Raw genomic sequence first — 23,288 nt, forward strand, 5'->3', positions numbered from 1 at the left:
TTAGAACCCGAGTGCAGTCATGTAGCGGGTGACACCTCAGCATCACACGAGTTCAGATGGAAAGGATCCAATGTGAGGTTTTTTTATGGTGGCTGGAGTGCCAATTGTTTTCCCTGTGACACCATGATGGCAAATTTTCTAATAATGTTGTCACTTTCTTCCCTCTGATATTACAGTATTATTACACTTTGAAGATCATGGTTAATCGTAGAATTGCTCAAACTACCCTTATAGTGTATATGATATAAGGAGCTGAGAAAGGCCTGTTGGAAACACATGGTTGTTTTTATGACTTACTGTTGATGTCTTAGCCTAAGCCCAACAAAAGTCTCCAGATGCCAAATTTGATTTGAAATACTGGTAAGGTGTTGAAAGAAAGAATGCAGTTACTAGGAAATCATTACCAATAATCATTTATTAAATCATTTTCTTTGCATTCAAAAGTAGAATAACATTTACAGCCCTCATTTTAGGGTCTCGGGGTGGGACAGAACCCACAGACAATCTCACAGGACCAGTTTAGAGTCACCAGTTAACCTAACCCATTAGTCTATGTAGATGTGCTTAAAATGAGGAGATTCCACCCAGAAAAAAAAAATTGTTAAATCCATGAAGTCACAATACTAGCCACTACGATGCCTACATGCAGAATTTGCAGAATTACATTGTGTGAATGTACATGTTATGGCTATTCACTTACAATGTACCATGATATGGATAATCAATTAACATGGCGGTGAACCAATGTGAGATGTAGAAATTCCCTGTGTTCTCTTTCTTGGCATCTTAGGATATTAGGTGGGCAAATGGCTAGTTAGTTGTTTTGCTTGGCTTGTGTTATTGACCACTTTTCTCTAACTTCACAATGATCACTGTAAAAAAAGGAAGACAGGGCAGTGATAGATAATTTGTGATAAGGCTGTAAAAATGGTAAGCCACTGCATCCTTGTGCACTGCCATCTCTCAAAATCGGTCACTGCGTTCTGTTACAGTGCTAATTTGTCTTCAATTAGAGGGGTGTTGTCAGTGGCAAACGAGAAAAATCCAATATTGGGAAGCCCAAACAGGTCACACCTTAATAATAGCATGGCATGATGTTCTGGCACACAGTCATGAACTTGTGTCAATTAAAATTTACCACAGTGTGGCTAAAAGTGAAATTAGTAAATAACATGAGAACATAAAACACCCTAGGCATAATCCAATAAAAACAACATGAAAAGGGTGATTCAGTACAATTAATGAAGCATTTCTTATACAGAAGTCCGCAGACAAAATGTTTAAGCACTTCCCTGTGAGGAAACTGGCCAAGTTAAACTGCCAGCGTACCACGTCAGCTTGTCGTTTGCCTTCCCTTTACTTATCTCTTAGCTTCTTCTCTGAATGGTGTCCTTTCCCTGCTTTGTTAGAATTCTGTTTGAAATCTCATTAGTTTCGAAAAGCAATCTGAAGCCAAGCCTAAAGATTAGAAGTGATAAGCAGTTATAAAGCTTTTATTTTAAAGATATGACATGGCACCAAAGTGAAATGTGTATCTTACAGGAAAGCACATGAAATATTTAACTTTCCTCATGCATGCCATTCATGACTTTAGACATGTTAGGTTTAGTAACGTTCTGTTTCTTGTGGTTTAGGTACATTTTTTTCCTGGTCCTTTTTGTACATTTCCTGGGGTTTTAAACATAAAAACTCACACTAGTTAACGTTTGACCTGTTTTGATGTCTAATTATGCAAGATGTTGATCTTTTTAGGGATTTCACTTATTTTGTCCCTCTAGGCTCAAAAAAACTGTCCTTTTTAGATCATTTTTGAACCAAACAATCAATAAATAAAGTAATTGGTGTCTTCAGCAAAAATGACCAGGAGGAAGGTGTGCGTGCCACATTGACCGACCCCAGGGGTTCACCCACTAATGGGATACAAGGAGCTAAAGTTACTCTTTACACAAATCTTCAGAAAGAAGCTGATCAGTAATACAGGAATTTGGAGTGTCATTTTATGCTATTTTGAGGTTACTGATCAAAAATATATTTTTTATAGTTTATCCTTTACTGGTGGTCCGAGCCCTCCAAGAGTTACTCCCAAAATATGAAATATTTCAAACATAAAAAGTTCTCATTTTATTGATTACAATTAAGAACATATAGACTCTAAACATGTAAACTGAAACACACATTTTACGATTTCAAATATTTGATGCAGCTATCAACTACCCTACCAATAGAGATAGGGGGAGAAGCACAGACATCCGGGAGAGGCTCGGAGGAGAGCCGCTTACCTTCTACATCGAGAGGAGATGGTTGAGGTGGTTACAGATGTCTGATACGGATGCCTCTCGGATTCCTCCCTGGGAAGGTTTTTACAGGCACAACCAGCTGGGAGGTGACCCCGGGAAAGACCCAGGGCTTGCAAGGAGGATTATATGTTTGAGATGACCTGGGAATGCCTTGAGATGCAACATTATGAGTTAGCATGTGTGGCTGGAGAAGGAGACATGCTGACCACACTGCTCACTGAAGCTAAGCATGTTTGGGCCCAGCCAGTACTTGGATGGGAGACCAATCAGGAAAACCTTGGGCAGCTTCTAGAAGGGGCCGCTTACCCTGTGGATCTGACAGTGCAGTGACAGGGACACTGGGCTGTAAAAATGGTGCCATCCTTCAGATAAGACAGAAAACTGAGGTCCTGACTCTCTGTGGTCATAAAAGTCCCCTGGACATTTTTAATAAAGTGTATCCTGATGTCCTTGCTAAACTTCCCACCTCACCCTAGTCATTCTGGCACCCTAATCTGACTGCATTCGGGGAAATCAATCATTGGCTGACAGATAATTTTTTACAACTCAATCCTGATAAAACAGAAATCTTATTAGTTGGTACCAAATCTGTCCTCTCTACCCTTCGTGGGCTAAAAATTGACATTAATGGGATCCTGGCTGAACCCTCAGCATCAGTCTGTAATTTGGGTGTCATCTTTGATCAGCTTCTTACTTTTCAATCACACATTAGCTCAATAGTACAGACAGCCTTTTTTCATCTTCGCAACATTGCTCATCTGCATTCTTTCCTCAGTGTGAAGGATACTGAAACACTCATTAACGCTTTCATCACTACCCGTCTGGACTACTGCAATGCATTGTTTTATGGCCTCCCGACTAAATATATCAATAGATTACAATATGTTCAGTATTCTGCTGCTCGTCTACTTACACACCACTAAAAAATCTGCTCACATCACTCCTGTCCTTTATGATTTGCATTGGTTACCAGTTTCTTCAAGAATCAAATATAAAATTATTCTTCTCACCTTTAAAACCCTTCATGGGTTAGCCCCTCATTATCTGTCGGAGCTGCTGCTTCCTTACACTCCTGCCCGTGCATTACGATCATCGGACGCTAAATTACTCACTGTACCTAAATAAAGGTTAGTAACTATGGGTGGCAGAGCTTTCAGAGTGATGGCCCCAAAAATTTGGAATTCTCTTCCTCTCAGCCTTCGCAAGGAAAAATCTATTACTCATTTCAAACTCCTGTGAAAAACACATTTTTCCAAGGAGTATTTTTCTTTTCTTGTATGTAATTTCTACTGTGTGTATTGAATTGTAAAGTGTCCTTGAGTGTATGAAAGGTGCTACATAAATAAAACTTATTATTATTATAATCTCTCCCTATCTCTAACTGGCCATCACTATCACCCCTTTACCTGCTAACAACTAATGTGTGGTGAACATTTGGTGCAAAAATGGCTGCCATTGCATCATCCAGATGGATGCTGCACATTAGTGATGGCTGAAGTGGCTTCCTACTCACTATGTAAGCCAGTCTGTGTAGTGAGAAAAGCATTATATAAATGTCAAGTATTATTATTATCATAAGACCGTTAACCCTGTGACCCAGTCTCAGATAAGTGGTGGAACATGAATTGAATGAGAGATGCAGCTATTCATATTTATTATGTACTTCTACCTCATGAAGTAAATCGTTACATTTCTGATAACCAACCCAAATTAGGGTGGCTTATGCTAATTCAGACTTATGACTTTTGTTTCTACTTTGGCTTTTGAATAACATTCTGTTTTAGATGCTTTCCTGGTGTTGAATTTGTGTGTTAGAAGATTAAGGTGTTATCCCCTGGTTTGGCTTTGTGTCGAATGAGTGGTTGCTCATGGAGTCCCGAATGAGGCAAATTACCTGCATTGTGAGGGAGCGTCAGTTACGGCACTACAGCCATGTGGCACGTTTCCCCGAAGGTGATCCAGGTCGTAGGATCCTCATTGTTGGGGGCCCGAGTGGCTGGAACAGGCCAAGGGGTCACCCACGTAACACCTGGCTGAGGCAGATAGACGGTCATTTCCGGAGGGTGGGACTGGACCGCATGTCTGCCTAGGGGGTTGCCAACCAGGATCCCGAGCTGTTTTGTCATACCAGTGCATGGTCCCCAAATTGACTTGAACTTGACTACTCTAATTTGCTTTTATTTTTTTTTTGCTACTATAAATGTAGTATTTATAAAATAAGTTTGTTAATTGCCAATTTTATTTTTCAACAAAAAAAGAGCATTTACAATAACATAGAAATCAATATAAACAACATTATTAACATCTTTATCATATGAGAATATGAAGTAATATATAAGAAGCACATTACAGATAAATAAAAATTATTAAACAGTAAAATCTTCTTCTATAATACACTACCGTGGCTGTTCATTTTTCTGTCCAGGATTTTAAATCACCTGTAGCTCGCAAACCGTTTCACCTATTGACTTGAAATTTGGTACACATACACTACATGACGTCTACTATCCGCTTTTGGGGTGATGATTTAATCACTCTTTTTATTTTTATGTTATTTTATTGTAGAATCAACTCTCTGTAGCGCGCAGCAGGGCGGCCGTGTGTGTATGCGTACGGGCGCCGTTCTCATTCCCTACCACTTTCGCTAATCATTCTTGAGGCAGATTGAAGACTTAAGTGCCAGATTAAGTGAAAAATTAAAGAAAATGTACTAAGTAATTGCAACACAAAAACTAACTTAATCAGTTTTAACGCGAAAAGATGCCGACAAAACAAGAGAAGCAGTGGGCCGCTAGGGTGGAGTAAAGAAGAGCTGCTCAGGAAGCAGCAAGCACATCAACCTCTGAGCAAACGAATGCTAAACGTACAGAGAAAGAGGATGAATACTATGAATGCTCAAGTCAAGTGTATTCACTGCACGATAGTGCAGTGCACTGTTACTGGTATTTTGATAAAAGAATTTGAACAACATATAAGAAGCGTATAAATTATTAAACAGTAAAACATTAACATTTAAGAAGTAAAGATACATTGAGTACTACTTCAGTGCTTTCGGGTATACTACATCTGCCGGTGTCCCTCGTGGAGTAACTGGTAATGTTTGACGAAAATCTCCTGTGAGTAAAATGACAGTACCTCCCATTATTTTGGTAGGATCTCTGAGATTTTGCATTGTTCGGTTCAAGGGTTCATAAGCTCTTTTATGTGCCATGGTGCACTCATCCCAAACTATTAGCGTTGAATGTTGCAAGACTTTTGCCTTTCCAGAGCCCTTGCGTATGTTGCAAATTGGATTTTCGTCGTGAGTGAGGTTTAATGGTAATTGCAATGCCGAATGTGCTGCACGGCCTCCATCTAATAATGTAAAAGCGATTCCCGATGACGCTACAGCCAGAGCTATGTCACCATTCGCTCTTTCGGCAAGAATCAGGTTAATTAAGAATGTTCTTCCTGTTCCTCTGTGGTCATACGTAATTTCCGTTTCAAACTCTCATACGTAATTTCCGTTTCAAACGCGAAAAGAATTTTATATATATAGATAGAGAGAGATGGTGCCTTTCAACGGTAAGCAATGCACAGCTGCTCAATCTGTTTTGTTTCGTAATTTTTCTAATCATGACGTGAGGCCGATTGACTGATTTGTTCAGTCGGTCCAGTGGGTTGAAGGCAGGATTTGAATGAGTAACAAGGGACAGCTTAGCTGTTAGCTAAACAAAGCAAGCTTGATGGCCTGAACGGTGTCCTCTGGTTCTTTTTTTCTTTTTAATTTCTTATGTTCTTATATATCTTGCATCCATTTTCATAGCCATTACACCACACACAGATGTTCCAAATGTCAGTCAGTCATCGGTCAGTCATTATCCAACCTGCTATATCCTGCTCAAATGAGAGATATCTGGGCTAACCGAGACACAAGCAATTTTTTTCCTAAATATAAAGGCCACTTCTCATGATGCTTTATTTTCTTCATGCAAACTAAATAAGCATTTTCCATTTTGCCATATTTATTTGTTTAGCCTATGACTAATATTTAGTTTGGAAGTATGTCCAGATCCAGTTTACTTCCTGATATTTACAAGTTAAAAATTCACAGAACATTCAGCTGTTGTCTGAAAAGCAAATTAAACACAATTAACTCCTGCTTGGCACACAAACCTGCTCAGTGGGAATTTATTCTCCTTTAAACGTCTTCCTGTTTGTGACTGAAACGGCTATCTTCTGAGGGTATGCCTGACTGGGACGATGTGCCAGGGGCAAGGGCATCTCAAAGGATAGCACAGGGCAAGGTAAAGCCCCATAAGCAAAAAAAGAGAGTCATACCAATATGTGCCAAGATGAAAACAGAGGGTCTGTGGGGGGCAGACAGATTGTATGTGTGCTCTTTGACCTGGAAGGCCATTAGAGAGGAGAGAGAAAGAGACTGCGATTGAGAAACAAACATCCCATGTGGTGCTCTTCTAGGTCAGCTTCTGGCAAGGATGCCTGATTCTTTCATTAGAGAAAGGCCAAGGTGGAAACATCAAAGACAGCATCACCTCCTGGTCTAGAAAGCACCCAGTGCTACAACAACATTTATTTATATTACACGTTTTCCTATAAATGATGTAGCTCAAAGTGCTTTACAGGATGAAGAAAGAGAAAAAAGACAAAATATATAAGAAAATAAAATTAGGCAATACTAATTAACATACAATAAAAGTAAAAGACAGAAAAAACAAAAAAAAAAACTCCAGACGACTGGAGAAAAAACATAAAATCTGCAGGGGTTCTGAGGCCACGAGACCACCCAGCCATCTCTAGACATTCTACCTAACATAAATGATCTCAATCAGTCCTCATGGTATTTAGGGTTTACAAAGTCAATTCTAAATGGCACGAGTAACCAGTGTAGTGACATCAAAACTGGGGTGATGTGCTCAGATTTTCTTTTCCTAGTTAAGATTCCAGCAGCTGCATTCTACACTCGTTGCAATCGATTGATGTCTTTGTCGGGTAGAGGAGTGCATAGCAGTAATCTAGCTGACTGAAAACAAAAGCGCAAACTAATTTCTCAGCATCTTGCAATGTTATAAGAGGTCTAACTTTTGCTATATTTCTTAAGTGAAATAATGCTGTCCTAGTAATCTGATTAATATGTGATTTAAAATTTAGGTCAGTCAATAATTAACCTACCCCTACATTCTTTACGTCCGTCTTGACTTTTAATCCTAATGCATCAAGTTTATTTCTAATACCCTCATTATATCCATTTTTGCTAAATGGAACCATGCTGTTCCTCAGATAATTCTGCTATCTTGGGTGTTTTGAAGCTAAAGAAAGGCCCAGGATTACACAGAAGCCTGGAGCCGATGCTGGTGTTCTATCCCAGTATGCTGGAGCAAATGAAAAGGCCAGTCTGGCCAAAGAAGAGATTTCCAAGACTTAGGCAGAAGTGACCCCTGCAAGGAATTTAAACAACATTCAAACGGGAAGCCATTTGTGTGCAAAGTTGGGAGAAGAGTCAGACAAACGGTTAGTGGATGGGAGGTAGAGAAGCTGAGAAAGAGGAATAGAAAGAGAGTGGTGGGAGGTAAAGGAAGTTAGTGAAGGACAAGTGGTCACAGCTGATAGGCAGGGGTTCATAGACCTGCATGCTTAGTCTGTCATGCTATAGTAGCAGGTTTCCCTTTTTGCCACTATATAGTTCTACTTTCCATCAGTCAGTCAGTCAGTCATTTTCCAACCCGCTATATCCTAACTACAGGGTCACGGGGGTCTGCTGGAGCCAATCCCAGCCAGCACAGGGCACAAGGCAGGAACAAACCCCGGGCAGGGCGCCAGCCCACCGCAGGACACCCACACACCAAGCACACACTGGGGACAATTTAGGATCGCCAATGCACCTAACCTACATGTCTTTGGACTGTGGGAGGAAACCCACGCAGAAACGGGGAGAACATGCAAACTCCATGCAGGGAGGACCTGGGACGCAAACCCAGGTCTCCTTACTGCGAGGCAGCAGCACTACTACTGCTCTACCGTGCCACCCTCTACTTTCCGTTCTCTCCATATTTATTCTTCCTCTCATTATTTTTCTTTAATAAATATGAGCGATTTTTATTAACCTTTTGCCTGCTGTGTGTTGTTCTGAGCACAAAGGCCAGCCAAAAGACCCCCTTTTATTACAATCTACATGAATATGTCAGGCCTACTGATAGTTTAATCAATCAATCAAACATGTAAGGAGTGTTGTAATATATTACAGGCATATAATGCTCCTAAACTTATTAGATAAGCATTAAAAACACAGAAAACCAAAAAACTCCTTTAATCTAAATGTTAAAGTCCGTCCATCCATCATTCAATTACTCGCAAACTACTAGAACCTTGATCGTGGTCTTATGACTGGATATTCTATGAAAATTCAATAAGTTTAGATAGCAACAACCAAAGTAATCTGTGGTGGTGTGATTATTACAGCAAAGTGATTGTAAAACCAAGTGATAACCACCATAATGACAGAAAGAAACAGAAGAGGGACAACAACTGCTGAGTATCAAGCAAATCACAGAAGGCGATTAAGTGGCAAAAAACGAGAAAGAATAAGAAGACAAGACAAGAAGTAATTCTGAATAAGGAGCCACTGAGCAGACAAACACGAAGACTCTTAGACATGCAACACAAAATCCAGGATACACAGTGCAGGAACACCCCAGAGACAGAAATGAGCGGTGACAGTTAAGAAGATCAACAAGAGCAACATTTTTATAGTACAGGATACAGCTCAAAGTGTTGTACAAAATGACAAAAAATAGTAATAAACAAAAAAATTAATTATTTAATAATCACCAACATAGGTGTTCAGAAAGTTCTTACATTTGTGAACGACAGGCAGAGTCCAGCTTACAATTGTTTTTAAGTAGCCTTTTGTAGGATTTGATTTTAGATCGGCTAGTCTCCATGTTTCACTAGGTCTAAATAAACTGGTGGGACTTCAGATCCACTGCCTCTTTGCCAATAAACCACAACTTATGAAAATTAATGACAGATTTGATATCAGTTTCACAAAATAAACAAATACATTTAACCTCTATTGCAGTCTTGAGGATTTTATCCAGTTTCTTTAGCCTTCACTGACAGCTCACTAGGTCTTGCAGGACATTTCCAATTTTAAAGCTGCAGTAACAATTCTGAACTTCTAAATACTGTAAGGTGAGATCAGTGTAAATATATGATGGCGTAGATTGACTCCCACGTGGGAATGTGCTGAAGATGTGTATCTCACTCTACTGTTTCAGAAAGTCACATCCCAAGGCTCACAAGAAATCAAGAACCGTATACAGCAGTGGAATAATAATTCACTCTCACTGTCAGCCCAGAAAGATCTGTTTGAAGCACATTAGGAAAACAAAAGCAGCAATTAGCATTGTTTTATATTCCTACATATCATCACAAGAGCACACAAGAAACTGACTTACAGGTACTTACTTAAGGTTACATACCTACATTAGTCAGTGACTAAGAATGGATTAAAAGCAGGATTATTCTGGCTTTCTTTAAATCTGTTTTCTTTAAATACTATGTGACTCAATTAATGTTGTGAAAGAAAAATGATTCAAATGACATTGCATCACGTGGACAAGCACATATCCTGGATGCTCACAGCCATTCTTCCATATTTAGCCTGACAATAGAGGCCCATGGTCTTTCTAACACCTTATAAATAAGGCTGACATACTCTTTGCCTGTCATTCCAACAGCCCACATGTCGACACAGCTCATGAATCCTTCATTTTTGAACAGGCACCGCTTGTCTTTTTGTAATGCACCATCTGCAGCCTTGTCCTTACAGCTTCAACTTCTTCCTGTTATTTTAAAAGCCACTGCTCACGCTTAATGTCAACAACAAGGAGTACTTCGGATTGAGAGAATCAGCATTGGTACCCTAGTTCAGAATTAAAATCAGCATTAATTTATTGGCCAAGTATGCTCACACTTACAAGGCAGCTCTCACATACAATTTGCACACAATAACCCAAACATACAAAGAGTATTTCACGTGCATTCACTCAAGCACCTTATAGAGGTTTCACTTACAGATTTACAGGGGCAATAAATGTGCACAAGTGAATGCATAAATGACATAAAAACCAACAGTTGCTTTAAATATATTAACAAGAAACAATGTTAACAAAGTGTGGTTGGTTAACTGCTCATGAGTGTGACAGCGTGTGGATAGAAACACTTTCGCAGGTTGTTCGTTTTGGCACGGAGTGATCTCTAGTACCCACCAGAGTGAAGCAGTTCAAAACAATTGTGTCCAGGGTGAATGGGATGAGCAATGATTGTACCTGCCCATTTCCTATGTCTGGAGGTCTTGATGATCCTCAATGATCCTCTCTGATTCTGACTGTCCCTTGTAGTCTGATCTTGTCTTGCTTAGTGGTGGATATGCAGGTTACAGACGCCATAGTTGCGGTGTAGAACTGGGTCAGCAGTTCCTGTGCCAGGTTGACCTCTGTGAGTTGCCTCCTCTGCTGGGTCTTTTTTACAGTGTTGGTCTCCCACTTCAGGCCCTGAGAAATTATATTTCCCAGAAAATGGCTGCCACAATACTGTTGAATATGGTGAAGGGCAGGTAGTGATGGAGGGCCACTGTCATCTCCACAGTCTTGAGCAATTTCAACTCCAGATTGTTGCATTTGCACCAGAGGGGTCAGTTGATCAACCTCTCGTCTGTATTTAGACTCCTCACCATTTTCAATGAGGCCTATGACTGTTGTATCTTCTTTAAATTTCAATTGTTTCACTGAGGGGTCTCCATGTAGATGTAGACATTTGTGTACAGGGACAAGAGCAGTAGGGAGAGAACACATCCACGGGGGGGGGCACCAGTGCTAACTGAGAGAATACTAAATGCGAGTTTCTCCAGCATCACTGTCATGGTTTGGTGTGATTTCTGGTCCACAAAGGTCAGCAGTTGTCTGTTTCTGTCTCTATGTCCGCTTCCACCATTGTTGAGGGCTTGGCCTCTGAAGTTGGGACCCATGTGTAACTGACATGACTGGATAAAAGTCAAGTCAAGTCGGGGAGCATGCACTGGTACAGTGCCTGGCCGCACCCACTACATGACGAAACAACTCGGGATTCCGGTTGGCAACCCCCCAGGCACACAAGCGGTCCAGTCCCACCCTTCAGAAATGACCCTCTATCTGCCGCAGCCAGGTGTTACGTTGGCGACCCCTTGGCCTGGTCCAGCCACTCGGGTCCCCAACAATGAGGATCTTACGAGCTGGCTCTCCCTCGGGGAAACGTGCCACATGGCCGTAGTGCTGATGCTCCCTCGCAATGCAGGTAATGTGCCTCATTCAGGACTCCATGGATAAAAGGAGTGCAAATATTTATCTGATCTGCGGATACCAAATCTCTGAAGTATTCAACGTTTATCTTAGTGCTATTTTATCACATGTACTTTCAGTTTTGACCCTTTTGTTCTCTGTACCATGATTATTATCTCTCATATTGGACTTTGGTTTTGTTTTTTTATATATTTATTTTACCTTTTGTCATTTATGTGCATCTCAAGGATTTTGTTCATGGTTTTTGCTCAAGCGTTTATCTTCCAGTTCTCTGACAAAACATGCACAAGCTGTGTCCTGTCTGTCAGGATGTTGATGATCCACTGGCAGATGGACACAAGCACAGCAAGCTGGAGGAGTTTAGAGTGGAGGAAATCCAAGATGATGATGTTGAGTTTCCGAGCTGAAGTCAATAAACAGGATCCTTGCAGAACTCCCTGGGTAGCTGAGATGTTGCAGGATGGAATGTAGTCCCAGGTTGACTGTGTTATCAACTGTCCTGTGAGCCTGGAAGGCAAACTGGTGAGGATTCAGCATGGAGCCTGTGATGTCCTTCACATACATCCCACACCTGTCTCTGACAGGACCTCACAACCACAGATGTCAGGGTGGCAGGCCTGTAGTCATTTAGACCAGTGGTGCCATTTTTTTTTTTGGAACAGATATAATGTTGGGGTGTTTGCAGCAGGAGGGATCTTTGCATTCTCCAAAGATCTGTTGAAGATCTATTAGAAGATCAGCTGGTCAGCACGGCCCTTCATAGAAGAGGGTGACACACCATAAGGAACTTGATGCTTTCCTCACCGTTTGCCTCTGAATGAGCTGACTTACAACCTCTGCAAAGATCCTAAGTGCAGGTTAGGTGGCCAGGAGCTGAGGGAAGAGATGTACATAACAGGAACAGTAGAGATATACAGTACATAAGATGGAGGGGTTAAGGGATAAGAGTGTGCGTTCTGTCAAATCTCCAGCTAAACACAGTAAGGTTAACAGCCAGTTGATGGTTTTCAGCAGAGTGGGGATGCTCTCTTGTAACTGGTAATACTTGGAAGACCCTTTGGGTCATTGGCTGAAAACCTGTTTGTTTAGGATTCAGCATAGCTCTTCTTGAATGCTGTGATTCCTTGTGTTCCTGGCCTGATTGTAGAGGACCTTATCTCAAGGCTTCCTCCTTTGACAAACCTACATGAGTTTAATAACATTCCATGGTTTGCCATTATTAATTTTTCCAAGAATCCTGGTGGAAATACACATAATTGGAATTATTTGACCTGTAAGAACAAAATCAGAAATTCTGAGAAACTGTAAAAGTTCTGCTGTATCTCTGTACTTTAAATTCCCTTGAAGAGGTGTTCATTGTGTATAGAAGGGGTGTCAAACTCCAGTCCTGCAGGCCAGAAGTAGCTGCAGGTTTGCATTCTTCATTAATAACCAATTACTGATTCTAATTGAGCAGACTGTTTGCCTTAATATGACGCAATTTGCTTTTCAAAATTCTGAAACATTCACTGTTTATGTTTTCTTAGCCAGCAGTCAAAGAATAATAAGATGCAAAATGATACCAGATGAGCAGATAACTGGTTAAGTCAAGGGTCTCAAACTCTGCTCTTGGAGGGCCACCATTTTCACTCTAATCGATTCCCTTGTTAAGGGGATATTCTTGCTGCTAATGAAACACATTTTTTATTTAACTCTATGGCTTCAGAGTGTTCTCATTCTGAGACACCAGGTATTTGCAGAACTTTTGATTTTCTTCTCAAAAATACTTTGGGTACAAAGCAGACTGAAATTTCTCACACCTTTAATTCTTGTATTTTCAATTGTTTAATTGAAAGAGATATAGTGTGTTGAACACACCAAAGGGATCAAGTTACGCAGCAGTCTGTTGGCTCACTTTGCATCTCAGTCTTGTTTGGCTTCTGATTAAGAAAGAAAGAAGCAATTAAGGGTTTTGAATCTTAAAATGTGAATCAATTAAAATGAATACAAAAGATGTGTGCTCCGTTAGCAAAAGTATTAGGAATAAAAGCCAAAAACCTTCAGGATCCAAAGTTGACTTCCATGGTCTAAAAGCACTAGACAGTAGTGTATTTATAGAGCTTTGGAGTGAAACTGTCTATGGCAGGGGTGTCCAACTCTAGTCCTAACTCTAGTCGTGACTGCAGGGTTTCATTCTAACACTTTTGCTAATCAGCAAGCAATTTTCACTGCTAATTAACTCCGTTTCCCTTCATTTTCAATAGCCCTGTTTTTAAGGATTCAGTCCGCTGAATTGATTCTTTTCTTTATTAAATGGCAGCCAAACAGAAATGAGATGTGAAACGAGCCAACAGATGACCAGCTAAATCGGAACATCAAACTTCAGCCAATTTCACTCCAACCAGTTTCTTAATGAGAAGCCAGTTCTTGCTATTAATTAAAGCCGTTATTGAATATCATGACTTGTTGCTTCTCTCATTCTGCCACAGCAGACTCTTGATTTTCTGTTTTTTCTAAGACCACCATCAAAATGTTTTGGTGACCTGAGCAAACCTTCACCTTTCTTTATTATTAGGTTAGCTGATCATGTGGCACCTTGTATTGCAGCTGTGCGCAACCTGCGGCCGTACGGCCGCATGCGGCCGTGGGCAAGGACTTTGGCGGCCGTGGACGTGTATATTAAAGTGTACGTAATGGCGGCCGTGCAGGTGTAGGGTCTCTGGACTCCAGCGAGTAAGGGGTCTCAACGCCGCGGAATCTTTGTCGGCCGGGTCGGTATGGTGACGCCGAAAGCCGATTTGGACTCTGGGGTCTCTAGACTCCTGCAAGTGTAGAATCTCAAACACCGCAGAACCTTCCTTAGCCGGGTCGGTATGTTGACCAAAATGTTGCCCTTTATATATTCATCGAGGCCTAGGGACTCTCGAGCTTACTCCGCATTTCCTGGGAGAAATGGGGTGAGATGGTGCAGCGTGGATAAACAAATGGAAGTAGCATTCGATGTAGCACTGCCATCTCCTATAGCTAGCTCTTGAATCCCCGCGCCTCGGACGTGCTAATGAGTTGACCTAAGGGTCAAGAAGACACGTGCAGAAATGGTACACAGACTTAGTGTGGAAATCTGCAAATTTCTCAGGCTTAGATTGCAGCCGACACTCCAACATCAATATATAAAATATAATTTTTTTGAAAATATGAAAATATTTCAAATCGATGCAGTAATTGCCCCATAACTGCTTTAAAAATTTTGCATACTCAAGAGAATATGCTTACTTGAATATTAAGTTCGGTTGAAATGGGCTGACACCCAGGAGTACATTTGAAGTCACGTGACTAGCGGCTAGCCAATATGGAACTGAGAAGGAAATGGGAGTGTACGCCTGTACGGCCTTGTGGCTAAGTCCATACACTGCCTATCGCCATTAGCAAACGGTCATCATACGATTCGCGTTCTACGTATAAGTCGATAGTTAGTCTTAATCATTAATTTCTATTTAAATATATTCTAATTTTGCCCAATAATGTCTCTGAAAAGGAAAAGAACATTGGCAGAAGAGAAGAGGAGCTTCAATTCCAAATGGGAGCTGGAGTTCTTCATGATGGAGTCAGCAACACATTCTATGATGTGTTTAATCTGCGGTGAAGTTGTGAAGACTGTAAAAAGAGATAATGCAAAGCAGCATTTTCGCCATCACGCGTCACACACATCTGCAAATTTGCAAGGCGAGTCTAGGAAGATCTGTGTAGAGAATTTGAAGAGGCGTTTCCTACAGCAAACATCGGTCATGTCTACTTTCGTAAAGTCTACGAATAATCGAAGTGAAGCATCCTACAGAGTGGCATATCGTCTTGGTGTTGCAGGGAAGCCTTATTCAGATGGGGAACTCGTTAAAGGGTGCATCATGGACGTTGTTAAGTGTATTCATCCTGGTAAAGAAGCTGACTACTCGTCGATCCCTCTCTCGCGTGATACTGTGCAACGCCGACAATTTGATATTGCCCAGCAGTTAAAGCTTTCTATGCTGGCCAAGGTGAATGAGGAGGAAAGTTTGTTTGCACTGGCTGTCGACGAATCAAAGGACATAAAGGACTCGGCGCAGCTGTTAATCTTCGTTCGCTCTCTGTCTCCTACTTTTGAGTTGTGTGAGGATCTTCTCTCCATGGAGACGCTTACTACTCATACTCGTGGAGAAGACATATTTCTTGCAGTGAAGAAAGCCTGCATTCAATCCAGCGTTGATCTGAAAAATCTCCGTGGAATCTGCACAGATGGCGCGCCTGCCATGACCGGTAAGCAACAAGGCCTTGTGGCAAGAATGTCAGATTACTTGTCCAAGGAGCATGGTAATAAACAACTCACCAACCTTCACTGCATCATCCATCAGGAAGCACTCTGTTCAAGATCTGTTGTTTTAGATAATATTCTGAAGGAAGTGAATCGTGTTATCTCGTTTATTCGAGCAAATGCTCTTAACCACCGGCAATTTCTAGAAATTCTACACACGAGTGAATCGTTTGCCGAGGAAATTCCTTATCACACCGACGTTCGTTGGTTGTCTCAGGGAGAAACTTCTCGCCGTGTTCTGCTGTTGCGCAAGGAAATAGTGGAATTTTATTCGATGAAAAACAAGGACTGCCCCTTGCTAAACAATGACTTTCTAACATCTCTGGCGTTTCTGGTTGACTTACTAACGCATGTTAACTATCTCAATCAAAACCTGCAAGGCAAAGCAACAACAGTTTGCCTCATGCACAGAAAAATAAAAGACTTCTGTGACAAATGTCGTCTCCTGAAAAGCCATCTGCAGCAGGGTAATTTCTACCACTTTCCACAACTGACGGCTCTGATTGACAGCAAAGAAGTAAAGCCTGACCAAATTCCTACCGTCCGTTTTTCGGGCACTTTAGACGGGCTGTTGCAGGAATTCGCTAACCGTTTTCAAGATTTCGAAAAGATTTCAGCAACAATAAGACTCGTTGCTTCTCCTCATCTGGTGGAGACAGAGAGTGCACCGTTACATCTACAAATGGAGCTAGTAGAGTTGAAGAACAATGAGCAGCTTGTGAAAAAGTTTACGGAAGAAAGCGACCTGCTGGATACGTGGAAATCAGCAGTAGAATACCCACAACTACGAGAACTGGCCAGGAACATTCTCGTTCTTTTCGGAAGCACTTATTTGTGCGAAGCAGCGTTTTCCAGAATGAAATATCTGAAAAACAAGTACCGAACCCGATTGGTAGACAGCAATCTAGAGTCTGGAATACGGCTAATGGTCTCCAGCGAGTCCCCTGACTTTGCAAGTCTGTCTGCAAACATGCAAGAGCAAGGAAGCCATTAATGGCGATGTTTTCCAAACTGCCTGAAACAATTGCTGTAAAGGTTTTTTGTCCTATATGACGGGGACCCGGGTTCGCTTCCCGGGTCCTCCCTGTGTGGAGTTTGCATGTTCTCCCCGTGTCTGCATGGGTTTCCTCCGGGCGCTCCGGTTTCCTCCCACAGTCCAAAGACATGCTGGTTAGGTGGATTGGCGATTCTAAATTGGCCCTAGTGTGTGCTTGGTGTGTGGGTGTGTTTGTGTGTGTCCTGCGGTGGATTGGCACCCTGCCCAGGATTGGTTCCTGCCTTGTGCCCTGTGTTGGCTGGGATTGGCTCCAGCAGACCCCCGTGACCCTGTAGTTAGGATTCAGCGGGTTGGAAAATGGATGGATGGATGGATGACGTTTCGTAGACATTTTTTTACATATGTAGACCAGTAAATTGAATATTGTCAGATATATCATACTCTGTTTTAATGTGTAATCTGTAAATTTTTACATAAATCATAAAACATTATTAAGTTTACTTGGACTTACTGGCGGCCGTTATTAAAGTAAAAAGTCTGTAGTGCGGCCGTCAATAGCGGAAAGGTTGCGCATGCCTGTTGTATTGTGTCTCATTATCGTTTGGCTGCTCATTAAGGAAAAAGAAACAACTAAGGGGTCTGAGTCACGTCAATTAAAACTAAGGTAAAACAAATTAACCATTGGCAAAAACAGCTCACTAATTAAGAAGATGGTTAGAATTAAATCATGCAGCCACTGCGGCCCACCATGACCGGAGTTGGACACCCCTAGTCTATGGTGTTTATTTTATACTCAGGTAACCCAACCACAAACTCTCACTCTGTCAGGGGTGCATTGTGTTAATTCATTGTAACAAAGATTATAACAAAAGGACATCTTTTCAGATGCTAGTCTGTGACTAGACTGGAAAAAAGCAGGTGGTGATGCTGGTTATGAAGGCAATGAGGCAGAAGGAGCCCCAGGACCAAAAGTGATGTCATGTGCTCTCAAGATGTTGACGTCTAGATCTGTGGCAGGAAGGAGAGGAGAAGCATTATAAGGCAGCGCCATCCCTTGACTCGGGCTGGAATTACAAGTTGACAAGCCTTGAAGTTGTCTCCCAGGCATGTGTGTGTGACTTCATTTATAGCATCTATTTTTGTTTCATTGTATGTTATGAATTACCATTCCTTATTATGAAATTTTTCATTATTTCAGGTGATGCCATTGTGTTACCTTTTTGTATATTTGTTTTGCGTGGGCACTAGCACAGCTTTTTGTGTGCTTTCACTTTAAGTTTGCTTCAACTACTGAAATCTTTGATCTTGCCTGCTTAAATTTGTCAAACAATCTTACGAATTTAGTGTTAAGACCTTTTCTAATGACAGTGACTACTCTTTGGTTTTGCTCTAAAAGAAAGACATTTTTGATCTCTGCTGCTCACTGTTCAATAAGTATTATGTAATATGTAATATGTATTCAACTTGTAGTCCCCCTTGTCCAACATTAACACAGAACAATATAATGCACCGTCTGCTGAATGGAATAGCATGATGTCTTCAGAATTGAGATTGATGAACAGATTGGCATGGGCCTGGAATACTATGATGCATTTTAATGTGAGACCTTCATGAGTTCACAGCCCTAAAAGGTGGAATTTATTAGGTAGAATTAACCAGACAAGTGGCCAAGCACTCATTTTATGTAAAGATGATAAGATGCTCAGGAGGCAAGATACAAATGGTCACTATTGATGTGGCGTTCTACCACAGGTGCTCAAGTTTTCATTTTAATATCCCAATAATTTGCAGGCTAGTCTGATTGGTGACACCAAATTGGCGACAGTCTGGGAGAGCGTGACCTGTGAATGACTGCCAACACAGCCCAGGCTGATTCCTTGCTTGTATTCAATGCTGCTAAGATAGCTACTGCCCCCTCGCCCAATCTTGTAAATGGATTACATGGAAACGGAAGTAAACTTTACACTGGTAGCAGGGTGCTCTAATGCAGCAGAACTGAGAAATTTAAAAACAAAACTCACAAACAACAAGAAGTCACTTCAAATTCAGAAAGTGTTAGGAATGAAAACCTGCAGCTACTCTTTCCAGGAACTGAATGTGAGACCCCCGTTCTACTGTCAACAATATTACTACAGTAACTGTAGGTTTCTACTGTCATTAATTTCTTGCACATGTGTAAGTGGAAATTACATGAAGAACCTGCAATTACAGAAAAATTTAATAGACTGTATATTCAGTAATAAATCACAAATACAATAAAACACCATGATAACATGCCCCTCAATTACACAAACTGGCAAATAATTGGATCATTGTTTAGCTGCCTTCCTTTCCCCCAAGCAATCCCAAAAAGCTGCTACTTTGCTCAAACTGAGACTTTCCTTGTTAAAGGCGAAGGAGCACCGCGATGCAGATCTGGATGTCATTGACGCTCACAAGCTACCCTCCAAACATCTAACACTGTAGCCAGCAGTGAGGTGTGAATATACAAGCAATAATCTTATAGCAGTCAATATTATCATCCTAGTTCATCCTTCTAACACAAGCAGAAGGTCTAAATACAGTAGAAAGCACAACAAGAAAAGAAGCAGATATTTATAAGAAGTTAATCAGTTGCCCTACCTTACAGATGTTTCTATCTTACCCAAAAACTGACCTTTCAAGGGTTCCAAAATCCTTACCACCACAACTGGGTTCAAGTTCTCAGACTCGGTTGGTTGATTGGTTCTGGGCCTGAAAGGCCTGTTTGGGCATCCACGTATGGTTGGCACTCCAGAGGATTCAGACCTAATCTCCATCTGTGTGGCATTTACATGTTTAACTTGTGACTATATGGATTTTTTCTGACTGGCATGGTATGTGTGAGTGTAACCTGTGGTGAAGTGTTGTCCCGTGCAGCGTTTATACTTATCTCAAACTCCAAAGACTTTAGAGACCTACCTGGAGCCTTATAATTGCATTCCGTGAATTCTGAAAATGGATGTAATGACTCATGAAATGACATGGCAAGTTGGAGGCAAAGTTTGATCTAGACGCCTTAGGGCTGACATTCAAATAACTTTTGCGCTGTACCAGGATCTGCCAGTCTATAAAGTTGAATTTTGCTGGCCACCGAGTCTCGCCAGATTTATATTTTTATATATTCATTATACAATATGGTGGTTGCACCATTCACTTTCAGATGAAACTTCAGCTACTTTTTCACTACGCTCACACTGGCAACTGTAGTTTTAACTTTGGTCTACAGTTAGACCATCAAGTCAAGTCAAGTGGCTTTACTGCCATACCATCCATTCACCATATTGGAGCATACAGTGGAATGAAATAACACTCCCCAAGACCGAAATGCAACATATACTGTTGTAATAAATATTTATCTTGAGTAAAGACACTATGGAAAGTGCACAAAGTGTTGGAGAACAGCCCAGTATAACATCTGTTGGACATTTGAATTAAACAGGAAATCGTGATCAAACTCAAAAGCATTTGACAAATTACAACAGATACAGCCGGGTTTATATGGACAAGCTGGAGAGATGGACTGACGTGGCAGAAGATGACAGTGTACAGGGTGCGGAAGCAATATCATCAAGGGGTGGAGAATGACGATGGGTTTTGGAAGATGATAGTGATGTCATCAAGGAAAGCCGGAAGTGACGGTGCTGAAGGAATTCTGGGATACCTGGTGGCCATTTTGGAGGACCGGAAGAATGTTTTATTTTTCCTCTTGTGGTCTGCAGAAATATAAAGAGAGGAGTTAGTGCTCATTATCAACCTCTTATCTCGCGGTGTTCCACTCACCTTAGGGCTTGTTGGCTGTCTCCTAAGCATGTGTGTGTGACACTGTATATAAACACAGGACTAGTGCAAAAGAGGTAAAGAACTATTCTGCACTATACTATAAACTAACTATATACTGTATACTATATGTTAACTATAAATAATAGGTAAGAATAGATAGTAATAAATAAATAATAGCAACTAATAATAAAAAACAAGATTTAACAGGACTTCACGACGGAAGTTTTTTTCCTCTTACATAAAAATGTGTCACCTTGAATTGTAAAGTTAGTTCACGTAACTGAAAAACATTTCCTATTTCCCTAATAACAGCAGAGTTCATGATAAATATGCTTTTCCTGACAGATATCTTTCTATGAGAAGTGCATGAGTGCATTACATGACTGCTGTTCCAAAACTGCTTAGTCATCATACAATGAAACAAGAGATGAATAACAATTCATAAGATCATAAAGTGCAGATTAGATCAGCAGTTATTTATATAAAGCTCCACAGGAAGAATGACTGTAATATGAATCACTGTTATTTTTCAGTGCAGTTGTGGCCAGTAGTTGTGTTGTACATTATTTTACTTTTCAAAGTTGATCTCCATAATACAATGCCACTTTCTGATTATCTGATATTCTTGGTATCTCCTCTGTTTTAAGGTTTTTAATGCACAGTGGGCCTGTTTCACATAACTAAGAACACATGTTGAAGTTACTGTGCTGCAGCTGGTGACCTCACCCTCGAATGGGCATTTTGAAGAGAATACAGTCTGGGCAGATGTACCATTACCACCAAAATGAAGAAATTAACAAGGGGAAAGCGGGGACAGGCAGCAAATGTAGTGATTCCCATACTTCATGTTGTTGTGCACTCAGATGTGTCAAAATCCGAAGAAAGGTTTTGCTGTCATAGCATAAAGTGAACAGCGTCATCACCTGAGCTTACACTCCTCAGTTGCTGCAAAAGAAACTCTTTGAGGGTTTAAAGGTACAAGTAGAAAAAGTGCAGAAATGATTACTGTTTCAAAAAGTCACTTACACTCTAACTAAGAGTTTCAAGGGATTGTCATCAGAAGAAGACCGAGAATAAGTGAACTGCTGACATACAGCACAAGGACAAAGTTATCATCCTACTCTGTGATAGTCTTCCCTCAGTGTTATCATTACATGCTCCAGCAGCCAGACACCCTAAAACTTATTTTAAAAGATTAGCAGATTCGGTAAAATCTTGGTTTACATCTTGCCTGAAGAAGGGGCCTGAGTTGCCTCGAAAGCTTGCATATTGTAATCTTTTTAGTTAGCCAATAAAAGGTGTCATTTTGCTTGGCTTTTCTCCAGATTCGGTAAACAAAAGGATAGATGGATGGATGAGTGGACTTCGTTCTATATTTTTATTCTATAATATTAAAGTAGCTTTAAATTTACATGTCTCGCTGAACTAAAGGCTGTGGTCTGCAGTGAAGTGTTCCACTGCAGCAAATTCTCTACCTTGGAGTAGAGAGCACCAAAAGGATGACAGAATGCTCTCCACGTGTCAGTATGTTACCAAGCAGACAAGATGAAGCAAATTAGTAGCAAAGGAAACAATCTTTAAACTATAAATTCCCAAGCAATAAATTTCATGTTAGGTTTTCACGTTAATAACTTTGTAAATCCTATTTTTCACTTTTACATATAAATTAATCTTCTTCATTTGACTGCTCCCGCTAGGGGTTGCCACAGAGGATCATCTTCTTCCATATCTTTCTGTCCTCTGCATCTTGTTCTGTTACACTCATCCCCTGCATGTCCTCTCTCACCACATCCATAAACCTTCGCTTAGGCCTTCCTCTTCTCTGGCATCTCTATCCTTAGCATCCTTCTCCCAATATACCCAGCATCTCTCCTCTGCACATGACCAAACCAACGCAGTCTCACCTCTCTGACTTTGTTTCCAAACCGTCCATCTTGAGCTGACCCCCTAATGTTCTAATTTCTAATCCTGTCCATCCTCTGGCATAATATCACCTTCTCAAACCCATTTGGGGTGTCATTGAGGGCCTCTGAGCAGCACTCAGCCTAAAACAGTAAGACAAGAAGAGCATCCACTGCAGGGCCCACTTTCCCTCGGAGGATGGCCAATGTAGAGTTGCAAATCTACCTGGATGAGGATGTCAAAGGAAAAGCAGAGGACTGTTGGTAGTGATGAGCCAGCAAGTGAACTGAATTTGCAGTGAAGCTTTGAGAAAGTGCAGACATGGCGAGAATATGCACCCGATGACTGGGCACTGAAATCAGACCCAAGATGCTGAAATTGTGAGATGTCTAACCACTGCACCACTCTGCCCAGTTATTAATGGCATGTCAAAAACTGTAGGGCCAAGTAGGGGTTTGTAAAGTAGGTAGTGTTTTTCACTCCCATGGTTCCTCTGGAGTTTCTACATTCACAAATATGACTATCCTTATTGATGGTTTAAACTAAAATGTCACTGCCACAATTTCACCTTGTGGCTGCAGGGGTTTTTCTTAGGTGCTCTAGTACACATTATATAATGTATATTAATA

This window comes from Erpetoichthys calabaricus, chromosome 4, assembly GCF_900747795.2.
Source record: "Erpetoichthys calabaricus chromosome 4, fErpCal1.3, whole genome shotgun sequence".
In the NCBI taxonomy this organism is placed as follows: domain Eukaryota; kingdom Metazoa; phylum Chordata; class Cladistia; order Polypteriformes; family Polypteridae; genus Erpetoichthys; species Erpetoichthys calabaricus.